Raw genomic sequence first — 18,491 nt, forward strand, 5'->3', positions numbered from 1 at the left:
CTGCACCAGGGACCCAGGGGGCCAAGCCTGACTTCATTTCCCACTCGAGCTGTTTACAATTAAGCGACGGAGCGCCGGGCCTTCCGCCCTCCGCTCTGGTTCGCCCTGCCAGGGAGGTCGGAAGAGAGCCGGCACTCGGAGGGGCTTGGCCGCCCAGCGGCTCCTCCTCGCGCCCGGCCCCAACCACCGAGCGCGCGCTCCTCCGGGGCGCGCCGCCCGCCGCCCACTCGCGGAAGCCCGCGGCCTGGAAGGGGCCACCGTCTCCCGGCATGCTCGGCGGCGGGGCGCGCGCCCGCGGCGGTCACGTGACGGCAGGGGCGGGTCCGCGCTTCTGCCCGCAGCCGGGTTAAGGGGACCTAACAGGCTCTCCTGGGCGTTTGCTTGGTGCCCTGGCGGTGGGAAAGTCTGGGGTCCGCCACTGCACCGTTTGGGAAGGAATCTCAGTGCCGCTATCTGCCAGCTCCGTGGTCTTGGGAGGATTTATCGAAGTCTCGGTTTCCGCATTTGTAAAATGGGTAGAATAGCTCTTTTGTAGGGATTTTGTGAGAACCGAAAGGGACAATCTAGGTCTGCTGACCTAATTTACTGAGTTAGCAATAACTTGTAATTGGTATTTTATGGCACGCTAAACAGGTTTTTCTAAAGTGTTTGTACTGTTACTATTTATATGACTCATTAGTTGAGCAGTCCCCGTTTTTCATACCGCCAAGTATGTTGAATTCAGCCCACACTGAATTACCGAACTTACCGGCTCTTATGTCTTCCCCATCCCTCTCACACCCCAGGAGCAACAACTTCTGGTCTCACTGTTGGTTAACTTTTGTGTAAGGGCTGATACCCCAAAACCCACAAAGAAACAAAACCCTTCATTTATTCAGAAAACACTGTGCCCAACGCCACGGACAGCTTGCGAAGGGTACTGACCGGTTGCGAAGGGTACTAACCAGTTCCGCAAACGAAACCGACAGACTTAAGCTTGTATTTCCCTAGACCTCAAACACTGAGAGGGTCAGGCTCTAATACTATTTATTCACAGCCCAGAGAACCTGGGATAATTCAGTCTTAGGCTGAATTCAATATGTATGAAAAAAGGGGGCTGCTAAACTAAGTTTAGAGCAGAATAAACATTAACAGTACAAGCACTTAAGAAAAATCTATTTAGCATGCCATAAAATATCATTTACAAATTATTAACTGTTACAAAATTAGGTCCCCGATGTAATTGTACATGACTAAGAAAGTAATAAAAATGACTTATCTTTTTAAAAATTGTTATATGATCCAGGCTAGCCACACACCCACCCCACAACAGCCAACATAACTGGTCAAAGTTGTGAGAATTTCCTGTATAAAACTTGTATGTGCTGATGAAAATGTATGAGACTGGAGAAAAACCCAGCTAGTTTCTTTCCTGGGTCACTATGAAGAACCGAACTGAGCAGGCAACAATGAAAACTGTCTTTCTGGGAGATTTTCTTGGGGAATGCAACATTTTCTCACTCTGCAGAAACAAACAGAAAAAGACCTTGACCAAAGCACTGGAGATAAAAATGACACGGGGAAAGAGAGTTTACAGTGGCTTGAAACAAAGCAGTGCATCATTTTGGCAACTTTACAGGAAGGCTTTTTTCAGGGATCACTGGCTACTTAAACAGTAAGTGATGGACGTTCAACAATGCAGTGCCCAGTCTAGGAGTAAGAGGCTTTCGCCTCCTCAGCTGATACGGGAAAAACTGTGACTTCACACAATTTCAGCTTCATTTGAAATCTTGTGCTGGAATGAACTTTCTTAAAGTTGTAGGCTCTCTTGCACTGTGAAAAAACTCCTCAAAACTTAGAACTGGAAGGGAGAACTACTGGCAAAATCGTGTGTGTGCTTTTTAGAAGAATCACAGCATTGCTCCTGCTTGGTTAAAAGTGCTAAATGTTCAGAGGTGAGTTCCAGAATACGCAGGAAACAAAAAAAGTACCAGTAACTATGGTAGAACCAGGTCCATAGGTTCCCCACACTCAGGCCACTCTCCCACACAGCAAAATCATCCTAAAATTTTGTAAAATATTTAGGGGCTGATTCCTTTATCACTTGCCCCACATTTTACGTAAACATTCTGACGGCCAGTGGGAGGGAAGAGATCCCAGAAACATAAAATCGGGGTTGAAGATTCTGATTCTCTCCCTCCTGCCCCAAGTCCTGTCAATTTCCTGGGTCGAATCCAAATATTGAGAAGCAGCTGTGTGCGCACGTATGCACACATACCTTCAACCTCCAACCAGAAAGACTTGTATCTGTGACTGTCTCTGTCCCATTGCAGGAGGCTGGGCTGGCCTGGACAGTTGGAGGCCCAGCTGGTGACTGTGGGCATCTCCCCTCCAGCTAACACCAAATTACACTGGGACTTTTCTCCTGACCCCTGAGAACAGATCTCTGAGACCCGAGTCATTCCTTTCAGCTCCCTCTCAGGCAGGTCATTTGAGGAATTAGAAAAGTCCCTGGGAACTGAAGCAAAGCCTCTTAACCAAGCAGGCCCAGAGGTGCTGGGAAAGCACTCTGATGAACCCGAAGAAATTTTCCTCCCCCTCTTCCAACTCCCAAGGACCCATCTGCTCACAAAAACATCAATGCAACCAGCCCGTTCTCTCATGTCCCAAGCTGCTAAAGGCGAAGGGTCAGCAGGCAAAGGCTAATAGCTGCTGGGAGTTGCCAGGAACATCTGGGCAGATGTTCCCCTCCCCCTTCCTGTGACAGGAATGTCAAAAAGCATTCGGAACCCATCTCCACCCCCAAAACCCTAAAAGATTTCAATAGTTTCAGAGGCACTACAAAATTTTGAAAGAATAAGATAAAAGAACATGGTATCACAAAGTTGAACTCAACCCTGGAAAATAACAAACAACACAAAACAAACAAACAAACAAACCAGATAGTAAAACACTTCGGGCTGGACAGTTGCTTTCTCCAAGTACATACAAGAGGCTCTCCTTTGCCCACTTCTAATCCCAGGTTCCTTGACCGGAAACTTTCTGGAACTTGGACTTTCTGAGCTAAAAAGGGACCTCAGAGATCAACAAGTCTTTGGGTTCTAAACCTGCAGACTGTGGAATGAAGTTGAGATGGGCTTCTAGCTGCACACGTCCTGAAAGAGCATGCAAAATGGTTTTTGAAATGTGCATTTTTCCAGGGAAAGGGTGCACTGCTTTCAACCACTTTCCAAAAGCACAAGACGCAAAAAGGGGTTAAAAACCACCGGTTTAGTCCAACTCCTGGACTTCAAAGACCCAGAAACTCAACTGAGTGCTCCAGGTGACAGAGCAAATTACAAGCCACCTTCTAAAGCTGGTTGGGCCTGTGGGAGGGGAGGACACCGCATGCGCTAACAGGCTCTTTCCCTTTCTAATTACAAGGATTCCGTGAAGTCTCCAGCCGCCACTCTGTCTGGCTTTCTGGGCCTGGGTGTGTCGGTCGCCACTCGGTTGCCACGGTGTACAGATGGCCCAGGGGCTGGGGATGGCTGGATATGGCCAGCCGCCAGCTAGCCAGCACCCAGGCACCAGCTCTCCACCAAAATGCCTCCTGGGAGTTCAAAAGGGGGTTTTCAAAAAACAGGGTGAGACACAGTTCAGTCCTCCAAGGACCCATCACCAAGGTTGGTTGCATAAGAAAAATCAGTAAAAATCATTGCCCTCAAGTACCACATGGTCCCTATTTCCAGACCAGGACAATTAAGAACAGTTTCACACGGGGGAAAAAAAAGAGATAGATTAGAATAAATCGGAATGAAACACTGTTGCAAAATAAAGTATGCTTTTCAGAGAAAACCACAGAATAGAAAGACATTTGTAAATAATATACTGATCACTTACTATAGAAAAATGCTATCAACACGGGCCATTAATACCGCAATTCAATTACATGGTTGCTCAATGGGGACAAGCAGCCAGTTTGCATAATTAAAGGCATCATCACAAGGAAACATGTAGGGTCTCACTTTAACTAAAGAATTACAAATTAAAATTTTAGGGGAAAAAAAATTTTAAGGGACAATTAGACAATACCAAACTAGAAAGAAAACCCACTGGTGACAGGGAAGCCAGAGCATTTAGACCTTGCAGATGACCCTGAATTGGTTCAGTTTTTCCAGAGGGTAAGGTGGAAAGATGACACAGCCATATGCTCTTGGGCTCTGACCGACAATACCACTAAGAGGAACATTTTCCAAATTAGTTACTAAAGGGAGTAGACAGAGGGTAATTTTTACGAAAATGCTCATTGCTGCTACAGTAAAGGCATGACCGTGTAAATTACATAGCGGTTCAAAGCTGAGACTCAGGAATCAGGCTGCAGTACCTTTCTAGATACTGTGTGCCTCAGTTTCCTCATCTGAAAATAGGCTGCTATGAGGATTAAGTAAAATAATCCATAGAAAACACTTAGAACAGTGCCTGCTCTACAGTAAGTACTTGATAAAAGTTAGGTGCTATCACTATTATATTCACTTAAAATGACAAGCAGATGACCCCATGTCAATTCATGAAAATGAAAATGTGAGATGACATTAAAATGATAAAATCGAAAGATAAAACTATCAACACTACAATCAGATTACACGTATGTAAAACAAAACCATGCAGCTTATCGAAGTACACTCAGAATGAGTGAAATCACTCGTTTGATCATGGTTATCGTTAAGAGTCTTTCTCCCTAATGTTTATGTTAAAAATAAAAAAGAACAAAGGAAATAATCAACACTGCCTCAAACGCTTTGCAGGATGAGGCAGGGAACAGAGCAAGGGACCTGATATTGTTTGGGTGTCTACATCCGCCCTGAAGGAACCCAGCAAAACGTGTGCTGGGTGAAGCTTTCCAGGAGTAAACACGTACTAATGGTTTTAAGTCACTTCCAGGCCACAGGCGGACTTGGGCACAAGCTTGTGACACATTCTGTTCAGCGAGACGGGGCTATCTGCCAGCCATCTTCTGAGAAAGATGCCTCAGACACAAGGAAGAGTCATCCCCCTTTTCCCTCCACACAGGACACTTGGACCTGCACCAGCCGTCCTGCCACCCAGAGAAGAGGGGCATCACCGTGCTGTGGGGACGGAGCAGATCGATGCAAAGGACATGAGTGACTCTGCTGCTCTAGTGAATTACCCAGCACTGCAGCTGCCTATGCTGGAGCTAATTAATTAAGGTGAAACGTTGTATTTTCCTTACTGTTCAAGCCCGCAGAATTGCAGTTTTCTGATACTTGCAGCGAGAGCATCTTAACTAATGAGGCAGGGAGCCTGTGCAGCCCCCTCGAAGCCCCGGGCCCTGCGGATTCTGCCAGGAGGCCTCATTGTAGCCCATCCCGGGAGAGAGGTCAGGGGAGGTGGAAGAAGAGAAGACACTGGCTTTTCTATCCCCATCTGACAAAAGAGGCCTAAGGACAACTCCAGGTGGCACAGTAAGCAGGTGACAGCACTGGGCAGCAGAGCCCCAGACGTCTGGCCCCTTAAGAGGGGACCTCCAGAGGCCTCCTGGCCTCCAACGCTCATTTCTGGATTCACACATTTCACAAAGCCTAGGACAAAACTGCCCTCTGGAGTAGGGCTGCCAGGAAAAGTACAGGACATCCAGCTAAGTTTGAGTCAGATAAAGAACGGTAACTTTTTAGTATAAGTATATCCCATATGTGAGGCTTCCATGCCTCTGCTCCAGCTCTCCCCCCTCTTCCAGGCATCAGATTAGGAACAAAGGCCTTCGTCTGCACACTGGACATGGAGATGGCCCCCCTGACCCCCGGTCGTCATCTGGGCTGCCCTGGGTGTGTCTGGCCCATGGGTAGGAGGATGGCCTGCGTCTGGCCTCACGAGGTCTCCGATGAGTCTAGGAAGGTCTGATGAGCATGATATAGTAACAGACAAGAAGCGGCTGAGCTTCAAATGCAGGGATGGGGCAGGCGTTGCTATGGTCCTGGGAGGTCTGGCAGCTATGCAGCAGGCGGTAGAGGACCTGGAGAAACACAGAGGCTCCTGACCTCCAACTTCCCCCAGAAGAGCTTCACTGATGAAGCAGAAACTTCCCTGAGCCTGCCCTGTCTGAATATGACTCCCCTGCCTCTGGGCAGCGCCGGTACACTGTCTATAGACTCACCTCATCTGTGGTCACGTCGGCCGCATGGTCTCTCTCCAGCAGGCCATGTCTTACGGCACAGTCCCCCAGGCCGAGCACGAGGTGTGTGTAATTTGCTTGGTGCGACACTATCTACACCTGCTCACAGACAATCCCTTAATACAGCTTGCCGATGAGAGGGGAGCCTCATTTCCTGGAACCTGGCTTTATGGTTCCTGTCTGGTATCCCTCCAGTGTCCTGCCCAGGCCAGTACTGGCCCAGAACTGGCACACAGTAAGAGCCTGTGAAGAAACAGCTCACCGACTAAGGAAGATCTGACTGACTGATTGAAAACTCCAGCCACGTTCCAGCGACAGACAGATCTCCCTTCCCCTCCCCTCTCTCTTCTCTTCCCCGTTTGCTGCTTCCTGTAGAAGCTGCTGTGCCAACAGGTATTGTTAGAAAAGCTTGAGGCTGGTGACCATGACCTTCAGAAGGACAGAGGGAGAAAACACATGGAATCTCCTACATTCACAGTGATCCCTTTTAATTACTTGTCTTTTTTCCTTCCAGAAACGGGAAGGAGAGCTAAACAGAAATGGCAGGTAAGAATGCTATATAATTTGCAGGGCCCAGGGCAACGTGAAAACAGTAGCACCTGTTGTTCAAAATGCAGGGAAAAGGGCCAGGAAAGGTAGTAAAATATAAAACTTTTTTTCTTTCTTCCACAGTGTCTCTCTCTCTCTACCGGAGGTAGTGTTGATTCTCTGCTGTTTAACATCTCTGGGCTAATGCAGACCCTCACGGGACCCAGGCGTCTCACCCCATGACTCTGGCCACTCAAGGGGGCTGCTGGGTCCCCTCCCACCAGCCGCCAGGTCAGGGGCAGAGAGGTCTCCTCTCCCCACAGGCTCGCCTGCCCCAGGATGGGAGCACCCAAAGGATCACAACCTCCGGGTGGGACACTCTTGGTACCTGGATGGGGAGGGAGAGTGAGGCTCGACCCAATAAGTTGTCGCTTTGCGGCGTTGCCAGCCTGGGGTGGGGATGGCCACCACGCCCCACCTTGCGACACCAGTGGCATAGACCCTGGCCCTCCCTGACCCCTCCCCCAGACCCCTGCTGCGACGTCAGCAATTGCTGGGGGGTGGGGAAAGGAGGCAGGTGGTGCCCCAGCCCAGGGGACCCAGGCTCCATTGTCTCACAGGACTTCATTTACAAAACACAACTCAAAGACAGAATTATTAAGAATTTCAAGATGGTGACTGCAGAGCATTAAGCCCAAGGGTGGGGACTTTGCAGGGACCACGGGGCCCTGTGTGACTGCACCGCTCACGCACCCATGAAGCCGGCCCTGAGGTAACAGTGCTGATTCAGAGAAGATGGAATGAAAATGTAAAATAGATAGCTAGTGGGAAGCAGCCACATAGCACAGGGAGATCAGCGCGGTGCTTTGTGACCACCTAGAGGGGTGGGGTAGGGCGGGAGGGAAGGAGACGCAAGAGGGAGGAGATATGGGGATATATGTATATGTATAGCTGATTCACTTTGTTATACAGCGGAAACTAACACAACATTGTAAAGCAATTATACTCCAATAAAGATGTTAAAAAATAAATAAATGACCAAAACCAAAAAATATATATATGAGGCCCATAGCCGGCTCAAGCTAGCAAGGTGTTTGCCTAATATCCCACCCCTGTCTTCTCCCCACCTCTCCAAAATCCTTTGGCTGTGACTGGTGTCCTTCTGAGATGCTGCCCAAGTAACTAATTCCTTGCAGTGGTTCCTAACCAGACACAGTATGTGGCCTGGCCCCAGGGGGTGTCTGGAAGGGGGGGTGCACAGTGGACAGGGGAGTTACTACTGGCAAATACTGCCCAGTGGTGGAAAATACTAGATGGCCAGCAGTGTGCTGGCAGTCCCAAACTATGAGACGGGTCCTACCCAGCATATGCCAGCAACGCCCCAGGAAGAAAAACCACGCAGGGGAATTTCGAGTCACCGAAGCTTCAGTGGAAACCTGCCCTTCCGGACCTCCTCTCCCTTGTCATGGAGGCGACAACAGAAATAGCTCAGGAGTCCGTTGTCTCTTCCAGGTTTGAGCTGAACTGCTGGGGTGTCTGCCAGTACTTAGCATCCCTCACACACCACGCCGGTCCCTGGCCCCAAGGCCCCACGTGAAGGGCGAGAAAGAGGGGTTTCACAGCAGGCTGGGGCCATGTGGGGCCCCAAGTCAGTTAGCAGGAGCTTGAGCGTGAGGTTAATCATTCTTCTAGACGCCCTTCGTTCCCTTCCACTCTCCTCCCAAGCAAACCCTGCAATGCCCTCGTGGGGAGAGTCCCCCAGCCCCTGGGACTGGGAGGAGGGCTTCAGGAAATCTCCCTGCGGTGGCTACAGTGAGCCAAGCCAGGGTGGAAACTTAGCAAGAGTGAGATAATCGCTGAGTTTTATATATAGCACCTGTGTCTTCCGGAGACCTCAGAGCGGGGAAGGACAGGTTTAACCACCTTCCACCTCCCCAGGGGTGGGTAGGGCTCACCAGGAAGCAGCCCTTCTCGGAGCCCTGCTGGGAGGGGTCGGGCCCTTGTGGGGGCCACAGCAGTCTGGGTCCCCTGCACTCTTGATCTCTGTGGGCACAGTGCCAATCCGAGGATGAGTGAAGGGTTAGCAAGAGGTCACAGCTTCCCCACACTAAGTGGGCAACTGAGAAAGACGGCAAAGGCAGCTGGGCTACAGGCCTCCTCTGCCCAAACAGGTCCCCAGAGCCCGTGCACTTGCAAACAGCTCCTGCTCAGCTACCTGCAGCATGCCCACTTTACAGCCGAGAAAAAGGTGTTGAAGGGACGCTGGTCCTGACTGGGGAGGCCTGGCCTGGGCGGAGGGGGAGCTGGCCTGGCCCTGGCCCTGCACCCCACAGGCCCACCTGTCTGTTCCCGTCTGGTCCTGCATAACCTGCTGAGGGGCACCACCGGCTTTGATGCTCTCAGAGGGAGAAAGCACAGGACAGGCTGGGGGTGTGAAAAATGGAAGGGAGCCACCGTGCATCACGGAGCACCCTGGGGTATCCGACAGCAGAGGGAGGAAGCCCGTGCAACCCAGGTTAGGCAGCTGTCAGCAAACCGCAGGACGGTCAGGAACGCTACCCCACTGCACACCTGGCATCGCAGCCCTCCCTTGGGTACAGGCAGCCCACGCGCCCCTACAGCTGCACACACGCGCGCACACACACTCACACTCACGCTCACACTCACACACGCTCCAGCAAGACCCCAGAGGTAAGGAGACTCTGGACCTAGCTTGCTGTTCTCAGCTCTTCTGGTGCCTGGAGTCCCTACCTCCAAGTTCCCAGATTGTGACTCATCCTGTCTCCCTGTGGGTCGATGCCTGTGTGTCGCCCCCGCCCTCCCCATTTCTGTCCACCTCACTTGCCCTGTCTCCCTACACACCACGGGGAGAAACAGTTTGGAAACAGAGTGGAAACCAGGTTTGGAGAGAGCACTTCATTGGGGAGGGAAGTGGCCAACGATTGCTATCTTTATTTCTATTTTTCTAAGACCTCTGTGCCCCCTCTGCCTAGGGGTGACAAGGACTGCATCCTCCCCACAGGTTTCCGGTTTTTTCCCATTTTAGATCCACTGCAGCCAGCCTCTGTCTCTATCTCCTCACCCCAGGGCCTGGGACAGAGGCGCGGTCTGAGCGAGTTTCCAGCAAGGAAAATGCTCCTGGGTTATTTATAAGGCAACGGTTGAGACTTTCTAAAATCATCCCAAATGCTCTCGGTGGCTCCTGCTCTCGTCCAGGGCTTCCTTCTATCTCAGAACAGCCCCATAAATTTACAGTCCACAAAGGACACCATCCTGCTACTTGGCTCGGGCTTGAAAGCTGTTCTACTTACTACAGGACCAGCCAGGGAAAGCCTCCTGGGTGGGTGTTGAGACAACTACCAGTGTCCTGAACAACTACACCCACTTCCATAAAACAACCTACGGCATCCAGGTCTTATTTTCTCCACTCCTTCCTCCCACTCCCACCCCCAACGTCCAAACTCTAAAATGAGGGCCTGTGACTTGGTCCTAACCCACAAGGACCTCTCTGGCTTATTCAGAGTATTAAAATTTTTTGGAATCTTAATAGTTTAATTTTCTCTTTTTGCTCAGCGATTTCACACTGGCTTTGGCAATAGGCCATCACTGAAAGCCAAGCTAGGAGGCCCTCAAAGAGAGGATGAGGTGTCCGTGGTCGCGCATCCCAGGTGAAGACCTTTGACACCTGTGGTAGACGTGAGTGCTGTCTCCAGCACACTTCCGGTTCTTTCCCCGGGCACGTGGTAGGACTCGAATCCCCTGTCGCCTTAAAGTTGAGGACATGAGACTCGCTCGGCCAATTAAATATGAGCAGAAGTGATAGATGCTACTTCTGGGCTGAAGTTTTTCGAGCCAGGATGGGATATGCCACATTCTCGTTCCCTCTGCCCTGGTGCCCAGCAGTGTTCCAGACAGTGGCTGCACCACCAGCCTGGGTCACAGAGTGAAGACGACAAGCAGTAGAGCCCACAGCTGACCCAGATCAGGCAGGAGGCATGAGCAAGAAACAAACGTTTGATGTTTTACACCGCTGACTGCGAGGTTGTTATGCAACAAAACCTAGCTCATCCTGACTGATACAACACCTTTGATTGAAAGTAAGAATTATACGGCTGCTGTGAACACAGCCTGATGCTAAGGAAACAAGACAACATCAAGAGAGGGAAGTGAAGGGTCTAGAGTGAACGGTCATCCCTTAAACCCGCCTTGTCTTCTCACGCTTTCATGCTTTTGTGCCTGTGGGTCCTTCTACTACGAATATCCTTCCCCTTTCTCCACCTAAGTGAATTCCTCCAAAATTGAACTCAAACGGCACTATCTTGGAGACTTCTCTTCCCAATGACCCCCAGATAGAGTGGCATCTGTCCTCTGCTTCCGACAGGACTCTGCATGGACTTATCGTTCTAAACACATGGATACTGTGCTAAGCACTTATTACCTGGGTAGGCAATATAGAGCCATGGTTACTAGGACAAGCTCTAGAGCAGTGGCTCAACCAGAGGTGATTGGCCCCTCGGGGGACATCTGGCAATGGCTGAAGATATTTTGGGTTGACACAACCTGAGGGAGTGCTATTGGTCAGGGATACTGTTAAACACCCTACAGTGCACAGAACAGTCCCCCAAACTATATATATATATATCTGGCCCAAAATGTCAATAGTGCCAAAGTTGAGAAAACTTATTCTAGAATAAGAATGTCTGGATTCATACTCTGACTCTTCTACTACTGTGATTTTAGGCAGGTCACTTAACGCCTCATTCAATGCCCACCACATAATAAATGCGTAATAGGGACTTCCCTGGCGGTCCAGTGGTTAAGACTCCGAGCTTCCACTGCAGGGAGCATGGGTTCGATCCCTGGTCAGGGGACTAAGTTCCCACATGCTGCGTGGCATGGCCATAAAAACCAAAAGACAAAACAAAACAAAAAAATGAAATAAATAAACGCATGACAGATGTTAGGTACTGTCATTTGCCTCCTCGATTGAACTGAAAATTCCTAGAGGGTAGGAACTAAGCTTCACTAATATACAGATCCCTACCTGTCAGCACAACTTGGATGCAGTCCACATAAATGTTTGTGGGCCGTAGGAATAAAGAGTTAGTTCACCCTTCCCTGAAAGTTAGCTAGTTGCAAACAGTAGATAAAACCCTCCGCCCAGTCCCAAGAAAACCAAGTCTCTGCATTTAGCAAAACCTCTGCTGGTTTTAATGTTAAGTATTTCATTACTTCTAGTTCATTGCAAAGTACTAATGCAAGTATAGTAACTCTCATTATCCAGAATATTTAAGAAATGAGGTCAACACACACACCATCCTGGAAGAATGCAAGTTCATGGGAAATGAGTTTTATAACAGTGATGCTATCTGGAGAAGTGACTTGAATCAAAATGAACTTCTCACCAATAGCCATAATACGTTTGATTTATTCAACCTCAAACCAAGTGCAAATATAAAATTTTAATTTGAATGAGGAACGTAACAAGAGAGTTTTTTTTTCTTTCTTAACTCTATTGAACAAGTTCAAACCAGAAATAAACCTAGATTTTCAAAAAGTACCAAACCAGAAAAGTATTCTGAACCAAACCATCATGTGATTCAGCTCTATCTTTGGTCTTGGACCCAATCAAATGACCACTACAATGTGCTGGAATATTCTAACGGGCCACGGGGAAAAGCCCGTGACCATCTACGTTCAGGAGACTATCTCCACCGCCCGGGCCGGGCTCAAGGGACACTCCTCTGCTCTTTTTCCGAAACTCCTCTAAGCCCACACAGAAAACAAGTCGTTCTTTATGATAGATTGTTTGTACAATTTCACCAAAGGAGATTTTGCAAATATTATACTTCATTATACCGAGGGAGAAACAACCATGTCTTTTCATTTATGACTCACTGACGCTAAGATCAAGGATGCTTATTTTACGCGCTGTAAAGTCCCATATACATCATTAGGCAGAAGAACAAAAATAAATACATTCTTAAGCAGATGTCATCTACCCTGCTTCCCAGTGGAGACCAAACCCTCCAGCAGGCCCTCAAACTGGTAGCAATTCCATTAACACTCAAGACCACTTCCGGCTGCCCCTACTCCTGACACAGGAGGCAAGAGGAGAAAAATCAACAACACTGCCAAGCAGCGGAGGCTGAGAGGGTGCGAGTCAGTGCACCCTGAAAAGTGACTTCAGTGCACCCTGAAAAGTGACTTCAGCCACCACTGTCCTTAGCCGTTTTAAATGACACAGACACATTTTTTGTTTAATTAACATAAAAAGGGAAGCACTGCTGGGACCTTCAGCATGACCCTGTTGCAAAACTAAACCGCACAGCACAGGCCCCGCTGAGGAGACGCAGAGGAAAGGAGCATCTGGGGGCCGGGGGCCCGCTGGGCCGCAGCCTTCCAGGAGGCCCAGAGGGGGCACGGAGACACTCGACAGTTCTTCCTTTGTTTTTCCTTTTATTTCCAGGCCCAACGACACCTTTCCTTAAATATAGCACCCATGAGTCAGCCTGGGCGGGATCCTGAGGACACAAGAGCTGACGGTGTGTGGGTGCGGACGCCCGGGACCTCCCTCCTGCACACCGCGGTCCCGCCAAGGAGGCGCTGCTCTAGGTCACCACGCTATTTTGGAGTCAGAGAAGCTTGGGGGCATGAAGGGACCTCAGAGACGACCAATCACCCCCAACCTGAAGCCCTGAGAGGGGAAGCTCATGCGGGGGCGGGGTACCAATGCCCAAGGCTTTTGACCCCTGCCCATGGTTTCACAGCAGCTCTGTGGAATTTTTTTATTTTTCTAAGTCAGGTGATTTCACCGAAGAGGGTATACAGATGGCAAATAAGCACATGGGAAGATGTTGAACACCATCAGGCCACAAAGAGACAGCCCTGCATAGCTATCAGAGTGGCTAGAATAAAAACTAGTACCACCACCACGTGCTGGCGAGGATGCGGGGAAACGGCATCACTGCTGGTGGGAACGTACAAGGGTGTGGGCACTCTGGAAACAGCTTTGCAGTTTCTTTTAAAAACGTAATAAATATGCAACAGCCTATGGCCCAGCGCCTGCATTCCTGGACATTCAGCTCAGAGAAATGAGAGCTTATGGTCTCACAAACACCTGTACGTGAAGGTTCGCAGCAGCTCTATCTAAAGAACCAAAAACTGGAAACCACCTAGATGTCCCCTCCTAAAAGTGAGACTTTCTTCAGAGTCTCAGAAGGCCACGCCGAGGCTGAGAATCCCAACTGACAAGCTGAGGGACCCCGTGAGAGGCTGGCGGTCCCTCCGCCCCGGCCTGCCTTTGCCCTGTGGCACTGCTCGCTGCCCCACGTGGCCCCTACATGGTGCTCAGCGGAGGTCACCTTCACGTGGTGACGGTGCTGTGCTCCTCTCTAAGGAGACGCACGGCATCCTCGGAGCTCACACCCTCAGGTCTCAGCTCTGCCCGCTGAGGCTATGCACAGAAAAGTCTCTTCTTGTAGATCAGGAGCCCCGAGGCAACCATCCTATGGGAAGCCTGGGCCTCCCGGCTACCTGCCCCTTTGGAATAAACTTCCTCCCTTAGCTCATCCAGTGTCTCCTAATTTATCTGAAGTCTGTAGGCAGGTGATGCAACCTGATGCACCCACTTCCAAGTGAGGTGCTAATACTGTGTCTGAAATATAAACCCAGGACAGGCTTTCACCTGTGCCATTTGAAAGGAGCCAGAATGCCTGGGGCTGTGCCGTATAACTGAATCCAGGGACCCATGAAACGAAGAGACCCGTGACGCCCCTCTGGGTGGCCTGAGGAAACGGGACACGTATACATCATTGCTCTGCGGGGACCCCTGTCCTCGGGCAGCACTGCCCTCTCTCTCCTATGGGAGGGGGCAGGTGAGTCCCCAGGGCCCCTGGGGGCTGCAGGACGAATGCCTGATGCCCTCCCCTCCCGCCACGGTGAGGGGCTCACAGCCCAGCTCTGTCCGAGCAGTGAGGAGCTTTCACTTTTCACTGCCCTTTTGGGTTAGGAGTTCTCCACTTTTCCACTCCACCAGGCCGGGGGCCGAGAGGCAGCTCCAGAAGCTCGCTTCTGCTGCGGTTCCATCTGCCGATCTGTGTTTCCGTACAAAGGCCCATTGATTTAGAAGGAAAAGAATCCCCTCTCAGTTCCACCCCTGTGAACAGAAAACTGATCTTGCACCAGACTAAAATGCTACTCCAAGGCAACCATGTGAAGGCAACTCTCCTGCCCCCCTCCAGATGTAATATGTCCGCGGCAACAAGCAACTCTAGTTCCCTCAACCATCTCCAAGGCCTGTGGTGCAGACCGCTCGTCAGCCCAGCATCTTCCTCTGCACTCAGTACAATTAGTCCCCATATTCCTAAAGCACGGAGCCCAGAACTACACTCAGCATCCCTCTGCACAGAGCTCCATCCCCTTCCTCTCTCCTCCAGGTGACAGACAACGGAAGGAGCAGGGAGCTGGGAGATACCCATGAGCTCAGATCGCAGCCCTGCCGATGCCCAGCTGTGCCCCTGGGACTGGCAACCTCATCTGCCTGATCCCTAGTCTGCTCGCTGTAAAAGGAGGAAGGTAATATACACCTTACAGAAATTGAATGACGTAACTTATGGAACGTGCCTGGCACAGAACAGATACTTCTGAAATCCTAGCCACTGTTATTTGATTATTGTTGTGCGGCCTGAGACTGCTGGGCGTTTGTAACAGCTGCACCGCCAGCTAATGCACGCTGAATTTTTGTTAACATTATAACTCCCGGCGAATTTCATAAGAAATGTTGCTGAGCTGGATCCCCTCCATCCCATCCTTCGTGCAGCTGACTTTGCAAAACCTCTACTCGGGACTTACATCCTCTTTTACAATACCTGGTCATGGAGTCATACTGAACTATTTTCTGAAATTCCTGAAATCTTATTTCCAAAGTCAGCGTAACAGGTCTGCAAACCACGGTCGGAGGTCAAGCTAATGATCCCCAGCAGTGTGCCACCTGGGACATTCAGGGCACTTCCCGCCAGGCTCACCCGCCTCGACCCTTAGGGCCAGCTCCCTTCCTCTGCAGCTCCTGGTGAGACACTCCTGCCTTCCCCTGGGGATGTGGTACTTGAGGCCAATGGTGACAGATCAGAAAATCTAGGCCAGTGCAGAATGCCAAAGAAAGGATGCCAGGAAGAACCTCTGACCTGCAAGACTGTTCGGCTTCTCAGCGTGAACCAGCAGCCGGCCCACAGTGAGGGGGCAGGCGGCTCTCCGGAGGGAGCGGGCTGATTTTTGATGTGCAGTCTGATACCGCAATGTAAACAGCATCCCAGACGCTGCTCCATATGGCTTTAGCCTGGGATGGAAACTAATTACCGTCCTGTGTATATTTCCAGGTCCGGGCAATAGGGAGTTACTGTCCTGTGCACTCAGTCTCCAGACCACCTCTGAGGTCAAGGCTGCCACATACTAACAAGTTCCTTTCGTGGTTTCATTCCTTCCAGACATCAGCCCCTCCATCCCTGCAAAGGACAGGAGGAGACTGGGGCTCGGGGGAGGGGGGATGTTAGCACAGGCCAGCCCTGAGACCCATCTCTCCAGAAAGGTGCATGGCCCAGTAACGTCACGTGAAGGACCCAACAGTTTAGGGCCTGGAAACTCTGCCCGGATGCCTAGTGGCCGTCTTGGGGTGGGAAGGTGAGCGTGGACCAGGGGCAGACAGGAAGGATGCGAACCCCAAGGGTGCACACCACAGGCTGCCACCCCATATTACAGCCAAGAAGGAAAGAGGGATTTCCACATCACACATCGAGTGTGCAGCAAAGTAGAAGCCCGTGTTTAGCAGGCAGGGCGCCCAAGGCTATGGTGATGTCTGGCCCCGGAACAGTCTGTGCTGCTCGGCGGGGACTTGTGGCCACAGAGCCCCAGCTCCCGCCAGGGTCTGCACAGACTCCCACAGGCCCTCCTGGAACTCCGAAGCATGCTGGTATGCCCAGGTCAGTCCAGCTGAGCCCGGCCGCCTGACTGCGTTCTACCTCCGTACCACCGTCCACCCTCCCAGCCCTGAGAACAGGCCAGCAGGCCGGGTCTGCTCAGCCAGAACAAAGGCAAAAAGCAGCCGTGTGGCTAGGAAGCGTTGGGCAGGCTCTCCTTTGCTCACTCTCCTTTGGGCTGTGCAAAGCGTGCTGCGGAGACCACCAGCCTCAAGACCTCAACTGGGTCTGCAGTGGAAGAAAGCAACTCCTTATCCTAAGAGAATAAGAAACATCTTCATAAGCATGTGTCCAGCCCACCACCAGACACAGCACAGGAAAGCAATGAAGGCCAGTGAAATCACGTACAAGTTCAAAGACCTCCCTGGCAGGAAGAGCCACAGCTACACAAAGCGGTGATGTTTCTCATACACATGTATGTCTATTTCATTCTCTCTCTTAAGAGCAATGGTGACTCTAAAAGACACACCGAGAAAGCAGAGGCGTGAGGGGAGGGGAGAGAAGAGATGGAGGCTTCCTCACCTGCAAAGGCTGGGCCTCCCGGGCCTGGGTGACCTCAGCCAGTTTCCACCTCCAAAACAGCATAAAAAGAGGCTGGTCCCCGGTGAGTAACCTGACACCTCTTGCCAAGCTACTGAATAAAATGGATTGTTTTTTAAACTTGAAGCTCTGAGCCCTGGTGACAAAGTGAGGCCTCTCCTGCAACTGAGAAACCTTCTTGGAAAAATAAGTCCTGCTGCCTATTTTGTCATCATCCTTGACAAGTAACTGCACTTTGGGATGAGGTGGCTGAGGCCACTCAGTGAAGGCAAGTTAGCGTCACAACTGGGGGGTGCAGGTGCAGAAGAGGGGCTGCCTCTATCCCTGCCTGTTCTGTGCCAGGTCCTCGGGCCGCACGGTCTCAGTTCATCTTCACAACAGCGCGTGACAGAGGGTTGTCACCCTCACATGGGAAATGAAGAAACCAAGGCTCAAAGAAGTGAAGTCCCTGCCGAGGTCTGGGACGGAGTGAGGGCGTGGCTTCAGGTGTGGCTGGCCGGAGCCCCCTCTCCAGCAGACCCTCTCACTTCCTCCCCACTCTAGCACAGACCTCCTACTAACCTCAGCATCAAAGAGCCCCCCAGGCCCCATTTTTTCTGCTAGGGGAAGAAGGGCACCAGCAAGCAATACTCCCTTGGTTACCCTCGTCACTTTCACCTAAACAAAGAGAATGGTGGACATTGCAGGTTCAGCATAATACGCTCAGCAACGAGAGCACGGCTGCCTCTAAGTCCTCGTAGTTGCTGTTTATTGAGCATTTATAGTATGTCCAGTCGCTGTGCCAGGCACTTCACACATGACCTCGTTTAAGGCTCACAACCTTACGGCTGGTATTAGCCCCACTGCACGGATGGTGAAACTGAGGGACAGAAAGGTAAAACCTTTCTCTAGGGTCACACAGTCAGGAAGTGGCAGAGCTTAGACTCAAACCCAGGACTGTCCTGACGCCACAACAGGGCTCTCTCCCTGGAAGGGTCTACACAACCCCCAGCCCAGCCACCCCCAGGGCTCTTCCAAAGCTTCAGACTGAGCAGACACTCACTGAGCAGAAGTCCTTCCCAAGTTTTCCTGACCATGTCCCTCTGGTCGATTGGGGTGGGGATGGGGGTTCTCCCGAGGCCCCATTTTAGCCGTCCAAGCACTACATCCTTTATCTGCTGAGCATCAATTTGTGTGGTGTTCAACGCAGGGCGTTAAGGCTTGCGGAGGGAGGGGCGTGCCCTCTTCCCTTCCAACCTCGCAGAGTCTTTGGATCCAGAATAGTCCCTTTGCTTGACCACTTCTAACAGAGGCAGCAA

The 18,491-nt window shown here is 50.9% G+C and overlaps 1 protein-coding gene and 1 long non-coding RNA gene across 6 annotated transcripts in view; one reads left to right on the top strand and one right to left on the bottom strand.

The window, feature by feature from the left end:
* ITPKB (inositol-trisphosphate 3-kinase B) overlaps positions 1 to 18,491 on the bottom strand; it is a 97,391-nt gene that overhangs the window by 64,683 nt on the left and 14,217 nt on the right. The gene's annotated exons all lie outside the window — the stretch shown is intronic.
* Positions 6,229 to 7,853, top strand: LOC109547507 (uncharacterized). The gene is made up of 3 exons (XR_002173268.3): positions 6,229 to 6,544; positions 6,666 to 6,697; positions 6,824 to 7,853. It is a non-coding gene; the product is annotated as an uncharacterized lncRNA (long non-coding RNA).

This window comes from Tursiops truncatus, chromosome 1, assembly GCF_011762595.2.
Source record: "Tursiops truncatus isolate mTurTru1 chromosome 1, mTurTru1.mat.Y, whole genome shotgun sequence".
In the NCBI taxonomy this organism is placed as follows: domain Eukaryota; kingdom Metazoa; phylum Chordata; class Mammalia; order Artiodactyla; family Delphinidae; genus Tursiops; species Tursiops truncatus.